Source organism: Calidris pugnax, unplaced genomic scaffold (genome assembly GCF_001431845.1).
Source record: "Calidris pugnax isolate Ruff unplaced genomic scaffold, ASM143184v1 scaffold211, whole genome shotgun sequence".
Lineage (NCBI taxonomy): Eukaryota > Metazoa > Chordata > Aves > Charadriiformes > Scolopacidae > Calidris > Calidris pugnax.
In genome coordinates this window covers 6,895,208-6,914,033 of record NW_015091083.1, presented here as the reverse complement: position 1 = coordinate 6,914,033, position 18,826 = coordinate 6,895,208, and the positions used below count along the sequence as shown (strand labels likewise).

General features: G+C 35.8%; 1 protein-coding gene across 3 annotated transcripts in view; it reads right to left on the bottom strand.

The window, feature by feature from the left end:
• The window catches only part of WDR25 (WD repeat domain 25), a 71,138-nt gene that overhangs the window by 48,155 nt on the left and 4,157 nt on the right, over window positions 1-18,826 (bottom strand). The window lies entirely within an intron of this gene.

The window sequence follows — 18,826 nt, the reverse complement described above, 5'->3', positions numbered from 1 at the left end:
CCCCCCCCCCCCCCCCAAGTCATTCTACAACTGAAAAATTACTACTGGGAAGTCTCCCTAATGAAGTGCTTACCATTTCCAACACTATTTGCACATAACACATTGGAGTCCCTTCCACAATCGCATTCATTTATTATTTTGGCTTCCTATCACTCAGCTGCTTCTCCATCTGTGTTGCCATCACTAAAATACTTTTACCACTCCAAACAATATTCATCACTTCCTTGGTTATGCTTTCATGTACCTGCAGTTATCTCCACTCCCACTGCACAAAGCACAGATAATTAGTTTAATTAATCTTCATGACTGTTTCTAAAATTTAGTAGCTTTTCTTGCTGTTCTCTGAATTAGCTTTAAATTGATGTCTGAGAATTAAAACATCTGTTTAGCATGTTGCAAGTGCTGTCATAAATTAAAAACTTTACAATAAAGCATTTAATGTACTTTACAAAAAAAATATTATTATGAAATATTAGTTACACGTTATTACCAGGATTTCAATGGACACCTCATTCACACAGGTGAATGAAGTGTGCAGGCAGAGAATATCCACTTGGTAAGTACAACTAACTGACAATAGAAGTTCTCTGTTAAAGCTCTTTATATATACAAAAATATATATAAATTTTAATATATACACACAAGCACATTTAGCGTGCTGGTGCAAACAAGGAGACTATCATTGTTGAAGAAAGATTTATTTTTTAATGGAAAAAACTTGAATGGAATCCTTTGATATTTCAATTAAGTTTCTACAGGAAAGACAGAGAAGAGCGATGGAAGAAGGAAACTGGAAACTAGAACATAGGGAGGATTTTCTAGCATCTATGAGGGCTTTTTCCAATTGCAGTATAAGCTATCTTGGGTCGTATAATGCTCTTTGTCAAGAAAAGCCATCCTTGCAGAGAGGAAAACACACTGACCATAGTTGCTGTGACTGAAAAAACCCTTCTGGTATTATCATAAGCCGTATTTCTTTAGCTGAAGATGTCAACACACCTTGGTAACACCTCATGATGGATCTAGACTGCCAGTCTAATTTGCTACTGCTTTTCTCTCCTTATTCTCCTAAAGAAAAAAATAATAAATTGACCCCTCGCTTTTTTTAAAAAGAAAAAAATATAGTATAGGGTATGGTTCAGATGTTCACTGTTCAGGTGTACACTGTATGGAATGGAATAACTGACTCCACGCAGCAACGCTAGAAATAAAAGGAACAGAGGGTCTAAGCAACGGTAACACTTCAAGAATGAGTTAAGTAACATCTGTGTTTTATACTGCTGAACCTTTAGAAGCAAAGCACATTTTTTCACAGTGGGTAAGAAATTCTAGAAACATAAGTACTACCTTGAGTAATTATTGTTAATTAACTAGCAATGAGGCACTATTTCCAAATGTGACATTTAAAGCACATAATGTGATTGTGAATATTCACAAAGATAATTAAGTTCATCTGCTTCAAGTCCTTGATTTCAGCACATCTGAAAACACCTCTTAAACTATCATTAGACCTGTAATCAAGTATTTTGTTGCTCAGGAAAATTGGATACCTTTGCTTACCTCCTAATATAGGGATATGTGTTCAAATGCAAGTACATGGCTTTTGTTAAGAAACTCTCCTTCAGGTAAAAGCTAAGGAAAAAAACCAAAACCAACAAAACACTAATTCTGATTGTTTTCTCAGAAGAGACAGTTAAAAATAAATTCTTCACACCATCAGATGGAAACCAGAACAAAAATGACTGAGCTTCCTTAATTGAACTCAGGATCACAAGACTGACACAAGGGATACTTGTTTTAAACTATTCATCATCAAGCCAGGGTAATCCTATTAAGGTACATGCTAAGGATACTATCCACGTTAGGTTTGTATTTTCTTCCAACTTGTTTACAGCTAAGTCAAATTCATTACAAAAAGAAAAATTCATCCAAACTACAGGCATGAAATACAGTGCATAACGCAAAAACATGAAAAATCAGAAAATGCAGACATGATTCTGTTGGGAAAAAAAGGTATAACCATTCTTGTCTTCAGAGAAGGAAGGAGGCTTTGATCATCAACACTTATCCTAGTCTTGATCAAGGCTTCCTGGAGAAATAAATCCTAAAATAGGGAAAACCTGACCCCAAGAACAGGGTGTCAAAACAGTCATGCCTTGGTATTTTATCCTTTATTCTTCTAAGAGTAAAGAAAGTCTCTTTCCACTAGAATAATGAATAATAAGATAGAGAAGAAACATATAGGCAACATTCTAAGCTACAAAGTATTAAGCTTACTCTATTGCTCTCCATTTATTTGACACAGAGGATTTTTAATCAGTAAAAATAACTGTGAATAACGGTATGTTATAAAGATGTCCTACTAGTCTGTATCTCTCAACCCAGTTTGAATAGCAGTTTTATTCTACACCCAAAGAGTCTCTCTTGAGTTGTCAAGAATTATGTTTGGAGAGAAAATGAGGTGAAATCTTTCTAAAAAAAAGAAAAATCAAATGTTCTGAAAAAGGGTGTAGTGCCAAGAAACTCCTGACCTTGTCTAAAAGACAGTTTCTGCTGCTGCCTTGCTGTGTAAGTGTGCATTTAGTGTTCTGCTTCAAAGGTGCCTCGCAAGCCCTGGCAATGCTGACTGCCCCAAGAACAGAGAAGGGTATGAGACACTCCATGCTGCAGGTCATTAACCCCCCTGCTTAGGACAGGAGCCAGCTGGACTTCGCTCAGGAGGATGTCACCCCCAAGAAACCCTTGGTCCTTTCCTCATCAGCGAAAGGGGAGTACCTGACCCCAAAGAGCACATACATCTCAGACTCCCAATTCCAACTTTGGGAAGAACATCTTCAAGAGATCTACATGCTACCTACCTCCTCCAATATCTGTTACCTTAAGCTGTAAACGGACTGAGAAAGCAAGACAAAAATGTTTATAAAATCTCTGGAGATGAACAACAGTGAGAATTAAGCCCATGTTGCTGCACTCCGACTCAAGATGCAAGTTCAGATAAAAATGAACTTCAACCAAACTAGTCAGTAAAACCACAACTGTAGTTCTCCAACAAGTACTCAAGGCATGTTTCAGAAAAAAAAAACAACCTGGTTAGGCTTATCCAAAAAAAGAAATACAGTGGAGGAGTAAAATTTAGTATAGATCTTTCTTGTTCCTCTCTTTTTTCTGTGCAAGAACACCAAAAATACTGTAGAAACACTTTCTTAAAGTCAAAATTCAGCAATAGTTACTTTTGGAAAGCTACTTCTGTTCCCATATAAATTGGTCAGCAGAATAAAGTGGACAGTGGGAGGTTACATTACACTAACTTTAACCAAATGGAAAAGGTTAGCTCTACCGCAAGTCAGGTCTTCCAAACAGGCATTATTTGAAAGTCCAATGACTATGGTCCATGTTCTCAAAGCTACGGCATATTTTAACTTCCCCAAAGGAGCTGGGCACTCTCCAAGGGGTACTGCTTTGTGGAACAATACAACCACAGAATAGAAGGAATAAATAAGAATCAAAACTATGTTAGCATTGTTCTCCTACTACTGTGGAAGTATGAGAAGATAATGCCTCTTGACATTTCAGGGGAATAAACATGTATGTTTCTGATGTTCATCACTGAATTTGCAGCAAATTAAGAGGGAAGCAACATTTAAAACATCTTTTTCAACTGAATTCATCCACTCTACAGAGACATTCTGATGGCATTAGACCATCATAACTCACCAACATGTAGATTACACGTTATTTTCTCGAAACATTTTAAAATCCAAATTAAATATTCTCTGAATTACTGCAGAGATTTGTACTAAAGGAGCCTAGAATTTAACACCTTATGTATTAGGCAGTCCAAATGAAACATCAGAAATTCTCAGCCAAAATATCAAATTAGAGTTACAAGAACAGTTGAGGCAAATCAAGCCAAACAGTAAGATTCATAGGATCAGAGACTTCATCTGATATTTTAGACATCTATACCAATCGATCTTTTTATAGCTAAATTCCCATTATCTGCAAAAGAGGTGTGCTTACCAAATGCTGAATAATAAGGCAAGCTGACGAAGGAAGGAAAAAAGAAACAAAGAAGAAAAAAAAAAAAAGAGAATCACCTATTAAAAAAAGTATTTTTCAGTCTGAAGACAGGCAACCTTTATAATACAAGCAAATCTCACCAAAAAATGCAATTTGTAAATAAGTGTATGTACACAGTAAAGGATATTTAAAATCATTGTTTATCAGCGATTCTATCCAAAACAACAAAGTGTTTCTGCCATTGATGGCCATCTTTTAATGTAGTGTGTTCTTTATTGTGAAAAAAGATTCTGGTATAAGCATGTCTGAGGCAAATCACAAATTGTCCATAAGCCATTGACTCTAAGGAAGATGTTCAGACAGACCACATCTTTAGCTGGCTAAAAGTTAGGGACATGACTAGTTTTTTTCTACCTACAAAATAGCAATTGTACATTCATGCTGGGCAGGCAGTGCAAGAGAAGTAACTTCCCACCAACATAAAGGGAAGAATTTCCACCTATTTTGCAGTTAAACTTTAAGTGTTTTGTGACTAATCACTGTTCTATGGCTAACCCTGTGGATGTACCTCAAATGGTTAAGTTCCTGTAAAATGTAAAAAAAAAAAATGAAAAGAAGTTACAATACACTTATAAATCAGTTAGTGATTTAAGCTATGGTTTGTTGTATAATATGAAAAATCATAAAATTATTTTAGCAGAAAGCTAAACCAAGTAAAGCAAAGATACTTATATACCCATCCCAGCTGTACACTATATTTCCTAAAATTTTGGCTTGAGAAAAAGATTGCATAAAAATTTACTTCACATAAATTACATATTAGGTATATGTTGGATGACATGCTTAAAGCAGAGCAGTTTGACACACATATTCACGTACGTCAAGAGAAACCAATATATAATGACAGGTAGCTATTAAGAATTACTTTAAAAACACTAAATTTTCTACTGCTGAACCTATATGGGAGAAGAAATTGTAAATTTGGCAGTTTCTTATTGACTTCCCAGTGTAATAGTAGTATGTTAAGAATGATATAAACGTGTTCAGACCACCTAAAAGCACAATCACAGTAGCGGTTACTAATACTTAGTATTCATGTCCAAAAAACACTTAAGTAATCAATATCTTACCAGCAGGCAACGGAGAACTTCAAATGTATTACAACTCCCCAGGAGATAATTAGCTGAATTACTATAGCCATTTATTAAATAATCTGATTTTCCTTTCACCTTTATGTATCATGTTCATTAGCATCAATCACTTCCCCAAGATCACATACATTTATGCTCTATTAAAAAGTGAGGATTCCTCATAAGTCTGAAACATCTCAATTTCAGGCTTACAGCACTTCCGAGGCAAATTGTCTCAATTGTCCTCACCTCCTACAGGTAACTAAGGACTGGAGAGAGAGTTCAGAACAACACAGATTTTGAACGTCCACTACTAGAGTAAGAAACACTGTTCTATCGTGCAGAACATACGTGCAGTCTTAGCAACTATTCTATTTGCTGTTGACCTACAGCTTATTTCTGAAGAGGGAGAAAACCAACACTAACCAACTGTTTTGCAATGTTTGGTTTTTTTTTTTTACTTAAACTTCAGGTAACCAGTGGCTATCAAAATTCAAAACATACCTATTTGTACTGTACTTCAAGATTTTATTTTTTTTTTAATATAAAAGCGGGGGCTAAAAGTAAGCTGGGGAGGTAGTAGGCATGTAGCAACAGGATGAGGGGCAATGGTTAAACTGGAGTAGGGTAGATTTAGATTAGACATTCAGAAAAAGTTGTTTACACTTAGGGTGGTGAGACACTGGAACAGGTTGCCCAGAGAGACTGTGGAGGCACCATCGTTGAGGACATTCAAGGTCAGGCTTGATAAGGCTCTGAACAACCTGATCTAGTTAAACATGTCCCTGCTTATTGGAGGGGGGGTGGACTAGATGACCTTAAAAGGTCCCTTCCAACCCATTTGTGATTCTATGAAAATTGTCAGTCAGCTAAGACCACTAGTGCTTTAGAGCTTTACATTGATATACATACACACATAAAATCAGATAACCATCTCTTCTGTTATTACAGTCAATATAAGCAACCCATTTGTGATTCTATGAAAATTGTCAATCAGCTAAGACCACTCATGCTTTACAGCTTTACATTGATATATGTACATATATAAAATCAGATAACCATCTCTCTTCTGTTATTACAGTCAATATAACAAATAAGCACAAACACAACAAAATAAAAGGAGCCATTTAAGCTGTCTCATTCTTGCACATTATCCACCAGGAGAACTTGACCCAGCAGGGACAACAGGTACGGCCAAGCTCCCCTGACCCAGCCATCAGCACAAGGTGGGCAGGGACACTGTCAGCAGGAGCAGGGCTGGCAGCACTTCTGCACCAGCACAGAGAACATGTTGCTGCCACAGCCCTAAAGATAATGGTCAACTGTTGCACTTCAGGACAGATTTCTACCTGTAAGAAATAACCTCATCCAAGCTTACAGACAAATTCTGTCCCATTCCCACTATTAACCAGGTGGCTTTCTTATATTAAGAAGTAGACTGAAGTATTATCTAACTCTGAGGGGCAACATACAGTTAGTGATTTAGAACAGCTATGTGAAAACTTGAGCTTTAAAGAATCTTGCATTCCTTTATCAGCAAGTAACATTTTCTGGGCAAGTAACATTTTCTTTTCAGCTTTTCATTCTTTCAACTAAAAAATATACTGTTTATTGTTCCCAAGGCTATTGACAACTTTAGTAACTGGGGAGGAAAAACAAGGAAAAAAAAAAAAGAGATGAAAAGTCCTTGGCTATGGAAAATATAGATGCAATCCTAAACCCACTGATTTCAGTGACATAACCCAGTTTTAAACATGAGCAGAACTAGGTATTTAATTATGAAAATAAACTATTAATTATGTCAAGCAGCAATGTGTTTTGCTGGCGATGAGGACATTCATAACTAGTACTATTTCAATACTAGCAAGCAGAGTAAGATTGAACTACCTAATTAATTTTAATTTCTTTTGCATTGTTAACACAGTGCTAGCTTTAACATGTTTATAAAGACTATGTCAACCCTAACCACCTGCATTCACAATAGCCATCCTTTCCATAGAGAACCAGCTGTGTCCCTTCCTCAGTATATAACAATATACAATTCCAGCCACTAGTCACAATGCTCAGAATGAGAAAAATTATTTTAATGAGGAAAGTATAATCTGGAAAAAGACAAGATGAGCAGGGAAAAGGATGAATTCCAAAAGCTGACTTCAGAAAGCGAGGTGTTACACAGTCAGCACAAGCACAACATACAAGCATGTGCAGTCTTTATTATCTGTCTTGCCCAGTATCTTTGATCCATTACCCCACTAAAACATTTGAGAAAGGTAGAATTCTCTATAACTACATTTTTTAGATGTGTCCTAGAAGAACATCAGCAGTTTTATTTAAATTTTAAAATAATTAAATAGATAAAAAGCCCCAACCAGCACACTGACAGTAAAGCTCAGTCACAGTAGCCTAACCAGCGGGTCAGCCAGCACGTACAAACTGGGAGACAAATCAAAGGCAGCTCCAGACCAGCCACAAAACACTTTTTCTTTGAAGAGAGAGGATTACTGCAATGAAACATGATATGTATGATAAAGGACGATAAGCCATTAGTTCCATAGTAGTGAAGCAACTTCTCTGAAGAACGAGGGGTTTATTAATGTTTCTTTCCCCTTTAAATTAAAAGGAATCTATAACTAACAGTTGTCTTTATAGCATAAGTATATAGCAAAATGTCATTAAAGTTCTTTTTAGCAGGCTTCATCTAAAGATCAAATGTCAGCAGTCTTTGGTACATTCGTTGATATTATGACCTTAAAGATGAAGCTATTTCACACATGTTAAAAATAAAACCTGCTTAAAATAAAGTAAGGACATGAACATACTGAAAAGAATAGAAACTTCAGGCAAATTGTTTCTACTCCCAATGCAGGTTAAATCCTACACAAGTAATCTCTCTAAAGAACCTAAAAAAGTAGAGCAAAGCTTCTCAAAAACATGTTTCCTTGACAACATCGACAGACCAAGAGAGGTAAGGAATCTAAGTCATAAGATATCTTGTAGCTTTGTTAGCAGATTTTTTTTTTTAATACATAGCAGCATGTGAGATGCATCTATAAAGCTAGACTTCTAGAAAAGATGCAAAGTGAGACTGGTGTTATTTATATTCCTAAACAGCAAAAATATTCAGAATTTCTCAACTGTTAAATAAATTGAGATACTCCCACAATGCATGACAGGAACTTCAGAACTAAAAACTACTATAGTTCCATTTTCTTTCCAAGCACCAAAATCTTGACTTTTTCACCAGCAATCTTACTGAAGCATCCAGGAGGGGGATAATACCACCAGACATTTCTCCAATCTTAGGTAACGCTTGACTCCACAGCAGCTGCCCACAGAGATCCCATGCATATTTGGAGGGCTTAATTTATGATATGATCACTTAAGCTTCATTAGAGAAACTACTTCCTTGACGTCTCTAGCCCTAACTTTTTCTTCCCAGTAGGCTGGCTATACTGGGAGGGAGGACGAGGTTGCTTATTTCTCTGCTGTTTAAAAGACACTTGGTGAACAGAGTTCTCAGTAAAAAACATGTGCAGAACTCAGCCATTCGGGACAGATGGGTTTCTAAGAAAAAAGTCAGATAAACAATATTCCTGATATTTCTCTAAGTAATGACAGAAATAACCACAATTCTTTTTAGGTCACATGAGGAAACAGAATCCTTTCTTAAACGTCATTGTTAAGGATATCCAAAAGTTACCCTCCATCATTCTGGATTTCTGCAGAAAGAAAGGTTTGTGAAATAACACTGTCAGAACAGCCACACACCCTGTGCATCTCACCGGTGGCCACTTTGCACCTATTGGTCAATATAAACCAAATTTCACAGAGGACTCAGTATTTTCCCCTCATGATTTAATCAAGCTAAGCAGCTGAACAAAAGGGAAAGACACTGCAGAAGCCCTGAAAGAGAAATTCAAGAGATTCGACAGCCAGCCAGCCTCAACACACAGCCAGGCTCCATTAACTCTATTGCTATTGGAAGAACTTAATTTTCTGACTTTATTTTCTGTAATTTTCTTTAAATAATTCCCAATTTTGAGGGAACCACAAGCACATTAGTTGCGGCATGAAATCTCCAGCTTCTCTCCCATACCTACATCCTCTAAAATGGCCATAAAGCAGTCAAAATTGCTTTGCAAGACCACTTGCTGTACTACTCTAAAATTCTTTCAGGGGATCCTAATTGAGGAAACATTTCCAAGTGTAAAGAAAAACTAATGCCCTTACAGAACTGAAAATCTAACCCAGAAACTGACAGGTTCACCATGGTTTTGGCCCCTCCCCTGCTTTGTTTTTGTTTTTTTTAAAAAATGTCAGTTTTCACACAAGTGTTAAGATAAATTCTAATCGAAAGTAGCACTGAATTTAGTTCTTGTTAGTGAAGGAGGAAAAAAAAAAAATGGTCTATCAAACAGTGTAGAGATCAGGATGGTGCTATTTATACTCAAAGAAACAAACTCCTTTGAAAAAATCCTTTGAGGCACAAGAGTGTGTCAACTACTAAGAAATAATAAAAACTATACAAGTCATCTCCAGCTGTGGATTTCGAGAAAGTGAACAAAGGCATTACAAGGATTTCTGTTTCCTTGACAACAGCATTGCTGGAAACAAGAAAATAATTAAAAAAATACATCTCTGTGTAACAATGTTCTCTAAACATATCTAGGTGTTCACATTCCGAGTGTGGATCAACCCTTACCCACACCTACCTTTGAGATGAAGGGACCAAAATCCATCACCCTCGTGAACTTTTCTTTACTGGCTTGTGTTAATGGTTTTTGCAGAACAACCGAGCGAGAGCTGGCTATTACATCCTGACCTCTATTATCACCTAGGCATAAGCACAGTCAGGAGCTTTCATTGACAGTCAAGCACATTCCTTCCTGCGTGATGTTCCTTTTCTTACAAAAAAAAAAAAAAAAAAAAAAAAAAAGGCATTACGAAGAATACTTCTCATTGAAATGTATGAAATAATTTTGTTAGAAAAAGATCAAGGTATACAAAGAAGCCCTTCCAGCACTCAGGAAATTGGTATTACTATGCATATAGCTATCAAAGTGTACTTCCATCTTCATAATCAGCAATCTTAAAGTCCTTGGAAAAAATATATACATAGTTCTAAATAGACAAGAGAAGAAGGTCAGAACAAGGCATCGTAAAGAAAAGTCAGCTCCAGTATTTCACAATAGCCTCTTAAGAAGAAAATGACAATGCTTTGTTCACGTGTCTAGGTAAGCAGCACACAATCGCCAGAATATGAGCGTTTTTTTGGATGCTTTGTTCACGTGTCTAGGTAAGCAGCACACAATCTCCAGAATATGAGCATTTTTTTTGCCACTTCCAAGATAATGGGGAGAACTTCTTGTTATTTTTAAAATACAGTATTAAAAGTGTACCGACATCAGAGAGATCTTTTTTAAAACATTTCAGGTAAAGTGGAATACATGTATTAAATATGACGACTCCCCAAATTCTCATCTTATGCATCAGCTAGAGTTAAAGGAGCATTGCCACAACTGGATTTTAAAAATGAATTTAAGAATTGCAACACTTGGGCAGCACGATACCTTATAGTGCTTAGTGAAGAGTTTGAATCTAGCCTAGCAGTAATGGGGCTATAGCCATCTGACAGCTATGCCTGAATTTATAGGAAATATGCCAGCAGCTTAAATTCATTCCTTCATAAGCAGACGTGCGTGTGACAGAACAACAAGAAACACTGCCTATTTCAAGAGAATTGCGTGCAGAATGGTTGAAAACAGAAACGTCAGAGTCTGTTACTCTAAAGCAGGGTAATGGCAGTATCTAGGGAATCTGCATTGCTCCCATCAGGGCTACACCCATGATACGGATGAAGGCCATCATGTTCCATCGCTCTCAGTCTGATACAACAGGATCAAGGCTAACTAATTCCTGGAATATACTATGATGCTATCTATCTCCTGATGAACAATCAACCACCAAAGAATAAAAGGTTTTGAAAATATGAATATAAATGGTATTTCTTGTAGTATTGATGCACCCCAGGAAGCAAAATCCATACATTAAACTTGACCAGTGTGAGTAATTTACCACTCTAGATTCAATGATCATAAGACTGTAGAAGTATCTGGAAGAGATCTCTTGATGTAGCAAGTTACAAAGATGAACTACTTTAGAGCCCAGAAATCCCCTGACCCGAAAACAAGCAGAGACCAGATGAGAACTTAAGACCACTAAAAAACTTTGACTTGTTCTTTTTCTCCAGGCATCTCCTTATGGACCCTGTTAAAGACCAACCACTGGGCTAGACAGAGCCTTAGTCTGAACCACTATGGATGTTCTTGAGTTCTTAATCAGGAGAAGTCGACAACACCTCTGTTCCAACAGGCTAACATTATTAAACTAATTTTAAAAACTTTTACTTTCCTTGTATGGGTTCAGCTGTGACTAAATGAAGATACAATTCAACAAGGTAAGTAGGGAACAAAACGCATAAGAAAAGCTTCCAAGAATGAGTTACAACACAAGTTATCCCATCAAAGTGCTATTAATATATATTTTGCATACCAAAGGATCACAGTACATACTTTTCTTGATCTTGTTTATCAGTGGAGGGCGAAAGTGCTGAAAATTAAGAAATACTTTGAAACAAACAGAATACCTGCTGTGATGCTCTAAATAGAAAACCAGGAACAGGGAATTAAAAGTTTACAGATGATTATATAAAGATGTTACCTTGAGTTAATTTAAGACAAAATAGGAAATACAGAATAACAGTATGGGAGCCTTGAAGCTATCAACAGTTATTAAAAAGCTAAGTCCAGCAGAATTAAGTAGTGAAAATGTTTACATCTCTGTGACTCTATGCAATTACAAGGTGTTCCAAATAAAAGACACAAACAATGTGAATGCAGTCCTGTGGTTTCTGCAATTGGTAAACATGTCTTTCAAGAGACAACTTTTTATCTACCCTGCTGCCTGAGGTAAACAGCTGTGTTCAATGGTAACTTGTGATTTTTCGCTTCTATATTTGAGGTTCTAAACCAGAAATACCTAAACAAGGTCTGATGTTCAGAAAGTGTTAAATATCCACACTACAGAAACTAGGCACTTTTAATAATAGTGCTGAGTCTCCAAATTTATGCAAAAAATACTAGATGAGATTTAAAATCACAAACACTATTTCAGTGTTTAAATAGGCAAAACCAAAAGTGGCAGTAGTAGCCTAAATTTCATTTACAGGAGCTATTGAAGGAGAAGGTAAAGAAACATTATCCAAAGAAATTTGGAAATTTAATCAGTTCAGACAATTATGTTTCACAATCCTTAAAATATATACTTAAACTAGCAATATAAGCCACTGATAATACAGTTAGAATGTAATAGTGAAGAAGAGCACTGCCACAGTAAGAGCTCCCCACCGTACTTTCCCTAATGTGAACCAGGTTTCCTGCCCCTTTCTCCAGCTACTTTCCAAAGTAGGCTTTCCAAAGGGGAAGCTCAAAATCCTAAGAAAGTAGAGAGTAAAAGACTTACCAAAGCCTAATCTAAACTTTTTTTTTTTCCCATTCCTTACAAATATTCTTTTATTAACGATCCTGATTTGAAGAACTGTGGCTAATTAGTCTGCAATACATATCATTTCCCATATGAGGTTCTGTCTTACCTTCAGGTCTCTACGAAGTTTTCTTATAAGGTTTGCAACATAAGCATAAACTTTTAATTTTGGTTTTTTGACACACAACATGGAGGCAAACATTAAAATCTTCCAGTCTTTAAAGGAACAGTTTAGTTACCATCCCTTTCTCAGATACTGAGGAGTCTTTAAAGGAACAGTTTAGTTACCATCCCTCTCTTGGATACTGAGGACCCATCTGCTGGTAGAAATGTTATTCTAGAAAATTACACCCCTGAGCTGATAACTAATTTTTTTTTCCAACTGTACCACTTGATAACTGTTTGGTTTTTTTTATAAATGCACTCGTAGACAAAAAACTAAGAACAAATACTTTTATTCCTTCCTAAATTTGCAAGATACACAAACTGCTTCAGATGATCTTTCCTGACACTGGGCTACTCTTCAATCAACAGAAACTGAAAACATCAACTCATTATTTGTAAATATTTTAATGTGACTTACACTGATTCATAAAGAGGATGGTATCATGTACATTGGTTAATCTGGGAGAACACAAATGGAGGACTGTTCCTTTCCCCTGTTTTAAACAGGATACATACACTTTAAAAGTACAAAACCACATAATCAGTTCTATATATACATTTTAGAAATACCCCTGTGAGATCTAGACAATTTAGTCATAGTACTTTAGATAGGAGTTTCCAACTGTACCACTTGATAACTGTTTGGTTTTTTTTATAAATGCACTCGTAGACAAAAAACTAAGAACAAATACTTTTATTCCTTCCTAAATTTGCAAGATACACAAACTGCTTCAGATGATCTTTCCTGACACTGGGCTACTCTTCAATCAACAGAAACTGAAAACATCAACTCATTATTTGTAAATATTTTAATGTGACTTACACTGATTCATAAAGAGGATGGTATCATGTACATTGGTTAATCTGGGAGAACACAAATGGAGGACTGTTCCTTTCCCCTGTTTTAAACAGGATACATACACTTTAAAAGTACAAAACCACATAATCAGTTCTATATATACATTTTAGAAATACCCCTGTGAGATCTAGACAATTTAGTCTTTAGATAGGAATAAAGAAATTAGATTAAGATAGCTAAACCAAGTATTTCTTCCATCTCCACACCAAAATAAAAAGAGAAAATCCTTTCCCATAGAGGGAAATTCGTAGTTTGTGATTAAAAATTTACTTTGACTTGTTCTTTTTCTCCAGGCATCTCCTTATGGACCCTGTTAAAGACCAACCACTGGGCTAGACAGAGCCTTAGTCTGAACCACTATGGATGTTCTTGAGTTCTTAATCAGGAGAAGTCGACAACACCTCTGTTCCAACAGGCTAACATTATTAAACTAATTTTAAAAACTTTTACTTTCCTTGTATGGGTTCAGCTGTGACTAAATGAAGATACAATTCAACAAGGTAAGTAGGGAACAAAACGCATAAGAAAAGCTTCCAAGAATGAGTTACAACACAAGTTATCCCATCAAAGTGCTATTAATATATATTTTGCATACCAAAGGATCACAGTACATACTTTTCTTGATCTTGTTTATCAGTGGAGGGCGAAAGTGCTGAAAATTAAGAAATACTTTGAAACAAACAGAATACCTGCTGTGATGCTCTAAATAGAAAACCAGGAACAGGGAATTAAAAGTTTACAGATGATTATATAAAGATGTTACCTTGAGTTAATTTAAGACAAAATAGGAAATACAGAATAACAGTATGGGAGCCTTGAAGCTATCAACAGTTATTAAAAAGCTAAGTCCAGCAGAATTAAGTAGTGAAAATGTTTACATCTCTGTGACTCTATGCAATTACAAGGTGTTCCAAATAAAAGACACAAACAATGTGAATGCAGTCCTGTGGTTTCTGCAATTGGTAAACATGTCTTTCAAGAGACAACTTTTTATCTACCCTGCTGCCTGAGGTAAACAGCTGTGTTCAATGGTAACTTGTGATTTTTCGCTTCTATATTTGAGGTTCTAAACCAGAAATACCTAAACAAGGTCTGATGTTCAGAAAGTGTTAAATATCCACACTACAGAAACTAGGCACTTTTAATAATAGTGCTGAGTCTCCAAATTTATGCAAAAAATACTAGATGAGATTTAAAATCACAAACACTATTTCGGTGTTTAAATAGGCAAAACCAAAAGTGGCAGTAGTAGCCTAAATTTCATTTACAGGAGCTATTGAAGGAGAAGGTAAAGAAACATTATCCAAAGAAATTTGGAAATTTAATCAGTTCAGACAATTATGTTTCACAATCCTTAAAATATATACTTAAACTAGCAATATAAGCCACTGATAATACAGTTAGAATGTAATAGTGAAGAAGAGCACTGCCACAGTAAGAGCTCCCCACCGTACTTTCCCTAATGTGAACCAGGTTTCCTGCCCCTTTCTCCAGCTACTTTCCAAAGTAGGCTTTCCAAAGGGGAAGCTCAAAATCCTAAGAAAGTAGAGAGTAAAAGACTTACCAAAGCCTAATCTAAACTTTTTTTTTTTTCCCATTCCTTACAAATATTCTTCTATTAACGATCCTGATTTGAAGAACTGTGGCTAATTAGTCTGCAATACATATCATTTCCCATATGAGGTTCTGTCTTACCTTCAGGTCTCTACGAAGTTTTCTTATAAGGTTTGCAACATAAGCGCAAACTTTTAATTTTGTTTTTTTGACACACAACATGGAGGCAAACATTAAAATCTTCCAGTCTTTAAAGGAACAGTTTAGTTACCATCCCTCTCTTGGATACTGAGGACCCATCTGCTGGTAGAAATGTTATTCTAGAAAATTACACCCCTGAGCTGATAACTAATTTTTTTTTCCAACTGTACCACTTGATAACTGTTTGGTTTTTTTTATAAATGCACTCGTAGACAAAAAACTAAGAACAAATACTTTTATTCCTTCCTAAATTTGCAAGATACACAAACTGCTTCAGATGATCTTTCCTGACACTGGGCTACTCTTCAATCAACAGAAACTGAAAACATCAACTCATTATTTGTAAATATTTTAATGTGACTTACACTGATTCATAAAGAGGATGGTATCATGTACATTGGTTAATCTGGGAGAACACAAATGGAGGACTGTTCCTTTCCCCTGTTTTAAACAGGATACATACACTTTAAAAGTACAAAACCACATAATCAGTTCTATATATACATTTTAGAAATACCCCTGTGAGATCTAGACAATTTAGTCATAGTACTTTAGATAGGAGTAAAGAAATTAGATTAAGATAGCTAAACCAAGTATTTCTTCCTTCTCCACACCAAAATAAAAAAAGAAAATCCTTTCCCATAAAGGGAAATTCATCGTTTGTGATGAAAAATTTAAGAAGAAAATACTTAAGCACATAAGAACAGATAAAAGATGCAAAACTCTTCGGCTAAATACTATAAAAAAATGCATACAACTATAGATAGTTTATTTAAGTATAAATTAAACCACCACTGTCAGTCAGATCTGCTTAGCCAGAAATCTCAATTCTGAGAAATCTCCACTAATATTTGACTCCTCAAAATATAAATGTCTTAATGCAGAGGCTGAAGGTAGGGGATTGAATCCAAGATATTTACACACAAAAATATTCAGCCAGTTATTGACATGACTAACTGAAAGCACAGAGTTTTAAAGCTCTGGATTGCCTACTGTCTCTGATCACACAGGGATTTCAGGCTTCTAACTGCGCTTTGAGTTTTATCCGAATCAGATGTTCAAAGTAAATAGTGGAAACATCCTCAGTGTCTGCATATTCCCATTAAAGGGAAAGAGAACACACTTCCACTGCCTGGATTTTAAACTAGCAAATCCAAGCAGGTGTTTTTGGAAGAAAACAACAACAAAGGTAAGCTGTGGGAAGGTACAAGATCGAAAAAAAAATAGTATCTACATCCTACATCTGCATTTTGAATCAGTTGTTTTGTGCTCACATCAGAAAGTGGAGAACTTCAGGGAATAGTAGACAGCCACAAAATCCCCAGAAGATAAACTACTGCTGTCATAGTCATTAGAGATTTATGGGCTCATGACCCTAGAAAGTTAGAAGAAATTAGTTTCATGCCATCAAGTCAATACTTGATCTAACCGTGCCCTCTACTGGCCCGAGAGGTGCTTGTGTGAAGGTGCAGACCTGAGCTGCTGCTGCTCGTACCGCTACGGGTTTCCATTTCATTATGAAATAAAAGCATTCATAAGTATTTCTCTACAGGCTACCTTCCAAAAATATGGAAGTGTGTTTTAATATGCTTTGTAACACTGGCATTATTACTTTATTAATGTTTTGGAGTCGCATGCTCTGAAGTGTTGCCAACATTAACATATTCTATTTACATCGCTTGGGTCACCTAAGCAATTTGATTTCTTCAAAAAACAGCTTTAATTTTAAAGACTGCTTCCAATCAGAGGTAGTAACACTGCTGCAGAAAAAAAAAAAAAAAACCACTAATATTTCTTTCTGCTTCAAAAACAAAACAGACAGGCTATTCTTTCCAATTCTTAATTATTTTACATTGCAACAACAGCTTAAAAAAAAAAAAAAAAAAAACAACCCACTAATATTTCTTTCTGCTTCGAAAACAAAACAGACAGGCTATTATTTCCAATTTTTAATTATTTTACATTGCAACAACAGCTCTGATTTTGGATTGTTTTACCAAATTTAACATGTCCATAATTTCATTCATCAGCAAAATGAGGCTCTGGGATAGTAAACAAACATTAAGTGTGTGGTGTGACAGTTTTAAGGCAAAAAGTCACATTCAGACACATTGAAGTCAGAGGTGCATATAATTTTATACAATCCAAATTTAAATTGCTGCTTACTAAAAACATCCATCAGCACTTTTTGCTTATCTTGGTCTTTTCCTTCGAAGCCTGTCCTTCAAGCTGCAGCCAAGATTTAACTTATTCAATATATTAAAGAACACTTGCAAAGAAAACAAAGGGATTTTTTTCTTCCACTTAATCTTTAAGACAAAGATGTTAAAAGAGCTTTGAAAAGATGAAGGAGGAATTACCCACAGTTCAAAGTATTCAGACTTTGATGGTCTGATAGGTTATGCTGGCTACAGAACCAGTGAAGTTATTGTGACTTAAGAGAACAGAAGACAAGCAACTGAGAAGAGTAAATTTTATTTGTACTATAAATCTGGGGTTTTCTCTTCTGTGAGCACCAGTGCTTTAAGAGACATTAAGGAGAAAAAAACAAAAACTCTGTCCAAGATTCAAGAACACCACTGCTTCAAAGATGCAAAGTCAGCACATATTTCACAGGGCCCCTGGCAAATTTGGATAAAGAGGAAAGAAAAAAAAAAAAGACCCAAGATAAGAAAAATCACAGAAAAGCCAAGCTAAATGAAACTGAATGCTCCACTACAAATTAAGCAGCAAAAGACTTAAAAATAAATAAATCAATCTTAATTTTAATAAGATAATTTAAGAATTTTTTTCCTACATGAAATCAGAACTCAAGTTTCCCTCCTCTCCTTTGGTTTTAGAAGTATGCCATTACAAACAGTGTTCTTCTTGCCTCTTTTCTTAGTAAGATTTACTTAAAGCCCTAAATTAAATACAATAAAGCATGCCTTCCACAAAAAAGGACACTTTCTCTGTGCTCTGATCAAAACTCTGTTCCTGTGCAAACCCACTTTGGAAGACTATTACTTTAACCCAGAGGTGGCATTAGCTCTACATCTGGGAAAGCATACACATGCAATATTTTTATTATGCATTGGTAATATAAAAGTAAGATTCATTGGTCTGACTAAATTTACAAGCAAAGAACTGAAGCCGAATTGAATAAAGCTAGAAGGAAAACACACTTTATGTACTGAGCAAATAACCCTTGAAACAAACGTAAAGTGGGAAGGCTCCTGAGACCATGACAGGACACCTTCCTGGGATGCAGGACCTGCCACACTGGTTCAGATGAAAAATCCATCTGACCTGACATCTCTCCTCCAGCAGTAATCACTTTAGCCTCTCAGAAAGGTAAAGTTCCTTAAAATACTAT